Source organism: Thunnus maccoyii, chromosome 23 (assembly GCF_910596095.1).
Source record: "Thunnus maccoyii chromosome 23, fThuMac1.1, whole genome shotgun sequence".
Classification (NCBI taxonomy): domain Eukaryota; kingdom Metazoa; phylum Chordata; class Actinopteri; order Scombriformes; family Scombridae; genus Thunnus; species Thunnus maccoyii.
Genome location: NC_056555.1, coordinates 3,281,459 through 3,293,540, shown reverse-complemented (window position 1 = coordinate 3,293,540; position 12,082 = coordinate 3,281,459).

The following is a 12,082-nucleotide window of genomic DNA, read 5'->3' as shown; positions in this document are numbered from 1 at the left end:
GCCCCCTGAAGGTCTGAGTCCTAGTCTTTATCAGCCTACAATATGAAAAATTAGTCTGATTGGTTCACTAGTTTCTAAACAAGGGACTGCACTTCACCCGTGACCATTTAAGTCACGTTGCATGTAATTTCAGCAGTTTTGGTTTGAGTGTCTGACTGTGTCATCCACCTATCTGTGTTGTTTAGGGAAGCCTCCTCTGACCTTGGTAACCATGGAAATGCTGATATACTCTCTATCAGAGAGGTTTCTGCCTTCCCCAAAACATCACAGACAGCTGAAGTCTCAAGGAGAAGATATCTTAGTCTCTGTTTAAGAATTACAGTGTGACCTCAAAGCCAAGCTTGACCCAATGTAACCCAATTTGTAACCTCTAAAGATGGAAAATTCCATAACAGGAGACTAACAAAGAGAAATTTGTCTTTGTATATTTATTTAGCTTTTGCGCAAAAGGAGAGAAACCAACAAAGTGACAGTCAGCGACTGCAGAGGAATCGATCCAGAGTGCGTCCTCACCAGAGTTCTTATGTGCATAAGAACAAATAATCAATAGTTACATTCAACGAAGTGATAGACATCAATGATTAATTAAGGCATTTCCCACTCTTATCTCAGACCGACAAAAAAAGGTTAATGTGCAGGCTAGGCTATATTTCAACGTTATGTGGTAAACAGATCATTGTATTAAGAAAGACAGTTCATTTACAGTATCAGGGGTTCAAGTAAAGTTCAGCAGAAAGGGAGCCAGTACAAAGGTTATTCACTAAATGATCATTTTTCCTCTACAGAAGACATAACAATTAATTGATTAGTCGAGAAAATAATTAGCAGATTAATTGATAATAATAAAAATAATAAGTTAGTTGAAGCCCATAAAATTCCTAAATAAATGGTTTGGTAGATAGAAGTTTGACAAAACTGAAAACATTTACATTTGAGAAATTGGAACCACTGAATTCTTGTCATTTTTGCTTAAAAATTACATAAATGATTAAACTGAAAACTGATTATTTTTCTACTTGATTAATCGACTAGTGGTTTCAACTCTAACTGACTTCATTACAAACACTAAATATTGCTTTGTTACTGGTAATTTTGATATACTCTAAAGAGGATTGCTGCCATAAGGTCTAAGCCTTGATGCATGGTACGGCTCTAACCAGGTGAACTACCAGGGCACCCCAATCTTGAGATACTTAAATTGCTTAATGCAGAAATGTTATATTGTAAAACATCCATTTTTAGATTCTCCAACTGAACAAAAAAATCCAAGAATATGTGTGGAAAATGACTGAAACAACAGTTTCATTAACTAATACATGGCATTGAAATGAAAAAAGGCTGACCTCAGAGCAGCTGGTTAAGCAGTGGGATCACTGGAGAGGAGCAGAGAGCAGCTCAACACTGACATGGAAAAAAGAACTCCTCCTTTCAATCAGTCTCTTCATAAATTTACTGAAAGCCTCACTTCTGGCCTCCTCCACACACACCCCTGCATGCTCTTTATCCACTGCATCTGCAACACACACCCACACACACACTGCTCGCCTTCAGCCCACTCCAATGTTAAATCACATTTTCACAAGGGAAACTGTGACTGACATGACAATGTCACCTCCACCTACACTCACAACATGAGCAGCACATACAAACAAATAAAAAATAAATAATATAGAATAATAATTCACTCCTTCAACATCATTTTGTTGAGGACTTGTGCTGTTCTCTCTCTTTAAGTCTCTTTGTCATGGGACCCAACTCCATGGCCTGATGGTCAGCATGCACAGCTAGAGTGATGTGGGGTGTAGCCTCTTTAGACATTTCATACCACTGATACAAGTCTGGTGTTAGTGTAACAGGAGCAGCCACGCCCTCTGGACCCGCAAACAGGCAATCTGCCGCAACCCAGTGTTGAGGCAGGCTTTCAGCCAACCTCCCCGAGTTGGTTGATGCGAGAAGAACGAGACCACAGTCGAGTAATGTCTTTGTAGCAGCTGAATTTATTTATCGAAGATCTTCGGAGAACACTCTACAGAAAAAAACCTGCATCTGGCTAAGCATCCTGTGTTCTGAGATTTGTCTTTGTGCCAGCTCATTTTATACCTTGTCTTTACCCCCCTTTCTGGGTGTATCTTTTGTTTGGACCCCAATTCGCTCATTGTCTATCATCTCCAAAAAAGGAGTTGTTTTCTTCCTTCACTTTTCACCTCGGTGACCTGGTTTTCTATACGTCTTTTAATTCTCACCTATAACCACATCCTTCTGTAGGCACGCTTATGCACAGATACTCAGAACACAGTGTACTTTTGACTTCTACTTATTGTTGCATAACTCATCCTGTTTACAGCGACAGTGGCAAGCAAAGGACGTGACCTTTCGATATCACACATATCAATTGAATAAGGCATATAAAGCATAATTGATTAACATAAGTTTAATTCAGCATTGGGATTAATATGACAATGTGTGCTTCCCATTACCTTTCACACCAGTGCACGGAGTCATCCACACCCATAAAAGCCTCGTCATACACAAAAGACCCACAGCAGTCGTAGAACAGCGTAACATGCAATGGGTCAGGGGTAGGAGCGGGATAGGTGCTGTGTACAATGAGTGCACACCACCACCCTCTTGCGGCTCAGGTTGGACTAGCCCCCAGTAAATGTCAGCCCACTCCCCCTCAGTGTTTGGAGAATTGTCTGCTGCCAGGAACATTTGTGAATGAGGTCGCAGGGTGCCCACAGAGCAATTAAACAACTGGCCAGTAGGGAATGTCACAATGAGTCCATCAGCCCCGCAGAGAATAGAGGCTCCGCTCTTCACCAGGAAGTCCCTGCCCATCAGATTCACAGGACACTTACAAGAAGAAACATATCTATGTTTAAAAGTCTGTCCAGCAACAAAAGTCTTTAGCGGAGCCGTGAAAGGCAGATGATCAGGTTGCCCCAAGAAGCCAGGCAGTTCAACAGTGTCTTTAGTTATTTTAGAGCTTGGTATTTTGCAGTTAATGGTGGAATACCTCGCCCCAGAGTCAACAAGAAACGGCAAACTCTAGTCGAGCAAACAAATCTGCCAACCCTACGTCCGTGGCTCCCGGGCATCTTCATTCATCATCATAGTCCGGCCCTACCATCCAGTCAGGCAACAGGATGAGGATAGGGTCGTCATTCGGGGCACTGAGGGCAGGGTACTGACCGCTAGGGGCTGCTGCCGCATTGGGAGCTTGATGTGTTGGTGGGTGTCTAGGAGGTGGTTGAGGAGCAGCATAACCTACGGGAGGAGCATACGCTTGTTGCGGGTGATATGTTGGACACGAACGAGCTCAGTGACCTGGTTGTCCGCACGAATAGCACACTCTAGGTGGTTGTTGTGGCGCCCCCCTTCCCTGTCCCCCTGGTCTCCACGCCCCCCTTCCCCTACCAGGCACATTCGCGGCACGAGGCTGCTGAGGTCTGACATACACGGGCTGAACAGGCGGATACATCGGCACAGACGTGGCCACTGGCTGCGCAGGAGGAGGACGAGGGGCTGGTTGTTGCATCATTTGTTGTTTAGATGACTTTTTTGAGTCAGTGACTTTCGCTCATTTTCCAATTGCAATTTTAGAAGCTGAGTTTGACTGTTATTTTTCTCAGTGGCATGTGCTCTTTGTTTATCATCTTCTTGCCGTACATAATGAGTCAGGTGTTTTTCCCATTTTTCTGTACTATATCCCTGCAGGTCGGGTTTTGCCGCTTTGACCCTGCACGGACTTTGGCATGCTGTCTAATACAGCTTTACTGAACAAGGTCTATTGCAACCTGTCCTGGCTTGGATGAGACCCAGCAATGTCCACCCACACGTTTTTACATCTCAATAAGAACTCAGGCATGCTCTCCTTGTCCTATCTACAGAGCGTCAGGGAGTGCAATGAACCTTCTGGCACAGGATACACGGCTCGCATTACATTTCCAATTTTAGTCACATGAGTGCTGAATGGAACTTGATCTGCAATCCTATCAATCTTTGCAGTTTCCTCAATTTTACGCTGCTCATGCGGAGGGAGCTGTTGCCCAATTAAGGCTCTCCAGTCCCCAAACCCCAGCCTCCAACCATTGGTTAATTGACAGAATTTATTCATCCAGGCCAATCCGCCTTCCTTGGGTGCAGGCATTTTTTCTAAAATACAGTTCATGTCGGTGAACAAGAAAGGCTGATAGACGGTAGAACCGTTACTTTTAGCCAAGAGAGGAGCTTGCATCTGTGCCATCTGTTTTTTCTTCCCCCTCTTCTCCTGTGCAGTGGGTAAGCTAGTGTGTTGGAACCCCTCATCATTCTTAGTGCGCGATCGCGTCGTCGACTCTGGGTCCCCTATGCAAACCATCTAGTGGCTGCCGGTCTTCGTCTTCCGCCTCCCCCGCTGAGACCCACCCTGAGCTGCACCTAACTCCATACGCAAGCACTGCCACATGGGATCTTGGGGAACGATCGCGTCATACCTTTAATATCAATCGCAAAACAATCTGGATCATCCCACTCTGTGTCAAATTCAAGCTCGCTATCAGAACAAGTTCCTGAGCTGCTATTGCTGTCCTCACTTGAATTAGCCTCAGCCTTTCTGTCTCTTTCCCTACATTTCTCTGCCTCTTCTCTGTACCACCTGTAATCGTAGGGGGCCTGGGTAAACTTATCTTTCCTGTTGCTCCTGGTCTTTCCTGCCATGGGTACTGGTTCCTTTCTTTTCTCAAGTGGTGTAGATGTCTTTGTGGGTTTTGGTTTAACTTCAGCTGGTTTTCTGACTGACTTCTCGTTACTCGGCCCTGCACGCTCCTCCTCACCTTCTGAAAACTGTGCAAACTGACTTTGTCTAATAATCTCTTGCAAAGCTGTCTCTTGCTCGTCCAAATACTCTTGAGCCACGCTAATCTGCCTCTGCTGGTCTGCATACTCATTCCTCAGCCTTCTAATCTGCGCATTTCCCGCTTCAAAATCCAACTTTCTTGTTTCTAAAATCCTGCTTGTTACGGCCAACATTGGAGCCTGAATAGCCCTCAGAGCTTTTCTCAGTGTACTGAGGAGAAGCCGTAGAACACGGCGTCAAACATGTCAGGTCAGCTGCATTTGGGGTCGAGAGTAGGTCAATATTTGGGTACAGTCTGTCGGGCTCCAGAGGTGGAGCAGTCTTTTCTACTTTGTCTGTTGTCTGTCCCGTAGTCTTAGTCGAGTCTCCGTTCATTGCAAGACAAGTCAGAGTAATAGCGTGAATGGATGCTTTTCTCTCCTCTTTCTCTTCTAATGCTTTCTTCCATTTTCTGTTAATTCCCCACTTTCCTTTGCTCTCAGAGGCTCTATGTTCTTGTATATCCTGGACTGCTGCCTCTTCGGCTTTAGATAGGTGTCCCAATAAGCGAGTTTTTTCATGTGACTTTGGCACGTGGCCCTGCTCCTGGAGCTAGGCCCATGTTTTGTCATAACCTTTAAGAATTTTTTGCTGTTTACTTGGCGGGAACCCATTGGCCAATTGCAATCGGATCAGGTTCCACTGCCCACTGTCGAGATCAGCTTTCAGCCAACCTCCCCGAGTTGGTTGATGCGAGAAGAACGAGACCACAGTCGAGTAATGTCTTTGTAGCAGCTAGATTTATTTATCGAAGATCTTCGGAGAACACTCTACAGAGAAAATCTGCATTTGGCTAAGCACCCTGTGTTTTGAGATTTGTCTTTGTGCCAGAGCATTTTATACCTTGTCTTCACCCCCTTTCTGGGTGTATCTCTTGCTTGGACCCCAATTGGCTCATTGTCTATTCTCTCCAAAAAAGGAGTTGTTTTATTCCTTCACTTTTCACCCCAATTCACCACCCACGCTTGAGGTTATGTTTGTCTCCCTCATTCTGGTCTGAACTGGTTTTCTATACGTCTTTTAATTCTAACCCATAACCACATCCTTCTGTAGGCACGCTTATGCACCAGATACTCAGAACACAGTGTACTTTTGACTTCTACTTATTGTTGCATAACTCATCCTGTTTACAGCGACAGCGGCAAGCAAAGGACATGACCTTTCGATATCACACATAGCAATTGAATAAGGCATATAAGGCATAATTGATTAACATGCTACAACACACTAATAATTCAAAGTAGATATACACATACAGGTCCGGTGTGAATAGCTCCAAATGGCCAGTTCATGCACACATTTTGCCCAGTAAGACAAGCTTCTAGACTGAGTGGTTCAGTCCAGTCTTACTCTGGGGGTTAATTCCCAGGCTTTGTACACAAACTTTTCAGACACACTTTTCCTATATCCAAACCACCCAATTTCCCCATAGAACAGCTGCTGAGCGAGACGTCAGAGACTCTAATGAAATGCTCAGCCTCTGGAAGCCACCCACACTTTTAAATTCCCCTTATAGTACATTTAGCTTCTGAAAATATCTCCAACTCTCAGTTGCTATCGATCAGTCACACTTACATAGTAATTAAACCAATCTCGTACTCGCTGTACCTCCGGCGCTAATTTTTCGCTTGTACAGTGTGCTTTATGCCGAATCTAATGGACAAAGGAGTTTCAGCTTGTGGGTTGACACGGCATCTATCCTCGTGTCTCCCTCCTGGTCGTTCAGGGCTCCGAACCTTGGGGCAAGGCCGCCTCTATTTTACAGTGCCTTCCCGCTTTTGCTCCAACTCTAACGGAGGCAGGTCTTTAAACCTTTGGGTCTTTGTGGGGAATCTAACCACCACGGGCCTCCAACCCTCGGGTGGAACGCCGCCACGCTCTCCCTTATAGCGCACTCCTTAAGGGAGTCGCCCTATGCTTGCACACTATACTGGTTTTAACAATTCTAGGACGTAGAGAATACAAGTGACTTCAAAAACAAATTTAGATATTGCCAATTTGCAGAGCTTTGTTTTAACAGGCGTCTGCTTACCTCTGTATCAGCGGATCCATAGAGTTTCTGCAGTCACTTGTTCCTCCTCGTCCGTTGTGAGGTTTCGTGTGTCGAGCCTTCACTCCTCCGTCTTCATCACGTCGGGGTCACCAAATTGATTTATGATTTAAGCTGACCTATTACTAAATTCTGGGAACATGTGAATTGTAAGTTTTCTCACGTCCAGTACTTTTCCACTTCACAGTCCACAATGTTCAAATTCAGTACAATAAGCTTTCTTTCATGCAGTATAAAAAATGAATCTAATATCTAAAACACCTCTATTAAAAATAAGCTTATAAAATCTCTTTGCTAAAAAGCAAATCAAGGACTTTATTTGTTGCAATTATGTTTTAGCAAAAGCATCAATCATAACAAGAAAATATCCTTCAATTTCCAGCAGATGATGTGTTAATGTTCACACCCTCTGAGGTTTTTTACACACTATAGCACCATTCAGACTAGTTTTCAGGAAAATGTATATGCAAAGTAAGTGCTAAGACATGACGTGTGATGTTATTAAATAACATGCAGGAGATCTGTGTAATCACTCTCCAGTATTACAGAACTCCATTCATATGTTGCCATTGCACCAGATATTTATCATAATAATCAAACACAATTTCCACAATTGACAGAGACATGTTTAAGCAATAATGAAAAAACAAAAAGAAATGTTGCATCTTGGACCAGAGTGATCTCACTTTCGGGTAAAAGCCAGAAGAGCGTGCAGAGTTCTTGCCCCAAAAGGAAATGACACATTATTTGCAAATTATCTCAGGGCCGTCATTTCAGCTGGGACTGCAGCTGAGGTTTTATCAGAGGTTATTTCCGTTGTGCGTAGGAGGTCCCAGATTTAGCTGGGCGTTGAAATACATAACAGTTACTGGCATGGCTGATTAAATTTTTGATTTGCACCGGAGTTAGCTTGAAGCTAATTTGCATCCCTAGTCTATTATAATCAAAACATACAACAGCACAACAACAAACAGTACAAAGCAAAAACAAAACAGTTTGAACAAAAACTGAACATTGTAACCTTCATGAAGTTAGGATTTGTTGCAGGGCTTATCTATTAGACTATATTCAAATGTACCTACTAAACTGGCAACTCTGTGTTTGTTTTGATATGACAATCAGATATTTCCCCCAGGGTTTGGAAGCAGTTGGTCCTAATGTTGCTGACTGTGCCAAGGAAAGCCAAATAAAACATCTAAATTGTTTCATCAACCTTGAATGGACACACTGTACTGCCTTGTTCTGATTGTGGCATTCCAGTCTGGGGCACCACAGCAAAAGATTTCCATTCTTGTTGACCCTGAACCTGTATGTTGTGGCATAGTTTGTGTCTCACATGTGCAGAATACTTCTGTGCTCAGACTGAAACTGCCTCCCCTGCAGAGGCTTTATAACCACGGTTGTCCATGAGTGGGTGACTGAGTGAGTGATAAAGTTAAACAATTGGTTGGCCAGCTGAGTGTTGGAGTTTCCCTATTGGCTGTTGCTCTTTTGAAATGAGTATGGACCATCCAGTATGATTGACTCTCTGGCTGACAGTGCTGTCAGCAACACGCAGGAGAGACACTCTGCAGTGTGTTTGGATTTTATAACTGAACTAATACCAGGAAACAAACTTTTCATCTCTCAAACAATGATTAGCTGTTATATCAGTCAAGTGTGGGGCAGCTGCCCTGCAGGTGCCCTTAATTTGACTGTAACTGCAGTAACCAGGTAGAGATAAGCCTCCAGAATTTGCACCCAAAATGCTGTCAATACTTTCATTTATAATTTCCACTGCAGCCTCCATGATCATCGACTGGGAAAGAGGTGCATAGAGGCATGAGGGAGAGCGCTTAGTTAAAGCACCCTAAATAACCTTCACTCTGACTAAACACTCAATACAGAGTGAAACAGGTGAAAGAGCAGGGGGAGTTAACAGATAACTAGAATAGTTATAATTAAAATAAATTCTCTTTCAAATCAAACATCTTAAGCTATGAGTGGTAATTAATGTTCTTGCAACTGCATTAATAACCTTTTTTTGACTCAAACGTAGCTTAACTGTGTCATGTGATATACAACTTCAATACACTTAACCAGCAAATATTACTGGGACCACTACAAAAAATAGCAGATGAACATTTGATATCCAGGAAGTCACATTGTAGACACTATCACTGACTATCCCTGTAACACACTGGCCACAATTTCACACACTGACCATTCATAGTCCAGCCATATACTAGGTTTGACCTAGTCTTGTATTATGTTGAGAGCAAGACATCACATGAGAAGAGGTCATAGGATCATTCTCTTGACTTAAGTTGAATGAAAACTTTGTTTTGGCAAATACATAAGTTTGAACATGTGATGTTGTCCAGGATACATACATGTCCTGAGGGCTGACTATATACCTAGAACAGTGGCTGTACACCCATACATGCATAGATGAATAAGTAAAATTATATAGTGATATTATGTTTTAATGTATGCCATGATATACAGTAAATATGCCATATATTGCCATATAGTACAAAAGTACAATTTATTTCATTTAGATAGTTTGAAACATTTTGCAGATGCTTGCATTATCTTTAAGGTCTCACATGGGCTTGCACCTCCCCCACTGAGCCAGTCCATAATGCAGAAGGAAAGTAGGGGCAACTGTAAGGGGAGGGGACTGTGTTGTCCAATACAGATATAGCAAGTTTGGGCAAACAGTCTTCTCAGTCAGAGCCACCCACTGCTGGAATAGTCTATTGAATTAAGAGAGAGCACTAATTACCTCATAAAATTAACAATGTCATTATGAACTTTACTTTTATGTCATATTAATCATATTGAACATCATGTTTAATCATGTTGTGTATTAATAATAAGGAGTCCTGACAGACTATTAGAATGTGGGTTCGTTGAGTTCATGTGTATGAATGCTGTATTTGCTTTGTTCTCCTCCAACCTCCTGATGAATACCACCTAACATTGTCTAACCTTTAAACATAAACTTACGTTATGGCTTAAAGCAAACCAGACTTGAATAATCATACTTCTAATCATATTTTACATACTCTCATTGTTTTTATATATCTACAGGGACGATCTGGCCATCGGAACGGTCAGGAATTTTCCCGGTGGGCCGGTCATGTGAGTGTCTGTCTTTCTTTCCCCAACTCCAGCATTATACAGCCTACTCAATATTTCGTTTTAGCTGCAGCGATTGATTTACTACTTTCCTGCTTTAACCACATTAAATGTTATTTTCTGTGCCAATTTTGACTGGAGAGTGTTTTATTGAAATAAATGAATCATATTTGAAGCATTAATCTGTTGTTGCAGCCTGTCTGCAGCAAGTAGTTAGTTTGATCCTGTTGATAAAATCACCAAAGCAGCAGCAGATTGACGTTGCACCATAAATACATGTGGTTCTGAGACGTCTGTTTTCAGGGAAATGTCTGGGACCAAATTTCCAATTTTACAATCTTAACAAACAGGTGAACATGGCTCTGAACAAGAGCGGGAAAGGATGGAGGATGAGAGAGCAGGAACCAGCACAGATCCAATTAGAGGTGCATGCTCTATTGAATGTTATTGTGTGAATGTGAAGTAAATTAGAGCACAATACATCATTCATATGATCAGGTTGGACTACTTCAAGTTATTTATTGTTGTATTATAAGAAATAGAATGAATGGCAAATATATTACATAATACACTACATATGTACTTGCCTATGTCAAGGTTAGACTATTCATCATGAATTTAATGAATACAACAATGTTTGATGTTCATGTCAGACAGTCCAAATGATGTCAGGCAGATGATCCTGAGTCAGACAGGGAAAGTTTTGAGGAAGCTGCAGGAACCTCTATGGAGACAGGTATGTGTGTGTGATGACCAGCCAGTGGCTTTGGCTGTGACTGTGGATATGGTCAGGGGCTCTTAGTGAGGAGAATAGTGAAACTAAGTACACGGGGCTCCAACATGAGGCCCTCAGAAAGCCTTGGACTTGGCAAACACTTGTTGGAAACTAATTCACCCTAATTCTGCAGATAAACAGTGAAGTCTTATTTGGTCTTTTTATTACGAAATACAGTCAGACAGTAATCCTTCCTAGAGGCCAAAGTTAGAAGGGTTTTACTTTGTTTTATGCTCAATTAAGATCTAAAAAACTGTAGTGGAAATCATGGTCTATAATGTTCTAAAACCTCACAGTGAAAACTTCACACAATAATTACGGTATGTTGCAAAGATTTCAGATTGTGCAGCCTTTCTTAAATGTGTTACAAATACTTCTTTACAGATTTCCCTAATGCCACTACTAACATGTTCACTTGTTGATTCAGTTATTTGTATGACCACCTCTGGATATGGTTATTGCTTTAGCTATAAGTACGGCTGTACTGTAGCTACAGCTCCTAATGCATAAACATTAGCAGAGAAAACACTGTAAAGCCAGACACTTAGGATTTAAATCTGGTGCTTCTATGAGATATGACACATGTAGTGATTTATGTAGAGTAATGTGGGACTCTTTTTGCAATTTGCACGTCAGCAATATATTTCAATATGAAGCAATTATATCTGACCCAATACCATTCTGAAATCTCCAAGGTGTTTTCTAATCATATCCGAAAAGAGCATGGAGATATCACACTTGGAGAAGAAGTGTCAAATATAAAAGTGTTCCTTGTGCCTAATTGTCCCAGGTTATGTGCCTTTCCTAATGTGGGGCAATTCATGCTGTAATCTGGGAGACCCATTTTAAAAGCCTATTCTCAATTCATACAATGAAAACCTCTCTTGTCAGTACCACTCAAGGTCAAAGTGCATGCTCATGTTTGGTCATTTCAGTAATTGCATGGTTATAATTTGACATATTCATTACCAGTTGTTTGAAGAAGAGATAGATGCATTTGAGTTTAACTGTCCCACATTTGGCAGTGTCCCACATTACACTAATTCAGCCTACATCACAAGAGTTCAACACAAGAATGCATGTGAACACAGTCTGCAACAGCAGCAGCAGCTACAGTTACAGACTGTGTTCGCATGCTGCAGCAACAACATCCAGTGGCCCAAGCAATTGTTGCTGGGGACATGGACCTTTGCAAATTGGACATAACAATGCTGGGATGTAATCACTATGTGGAGGGAAAACAAGGAAGAATAATATG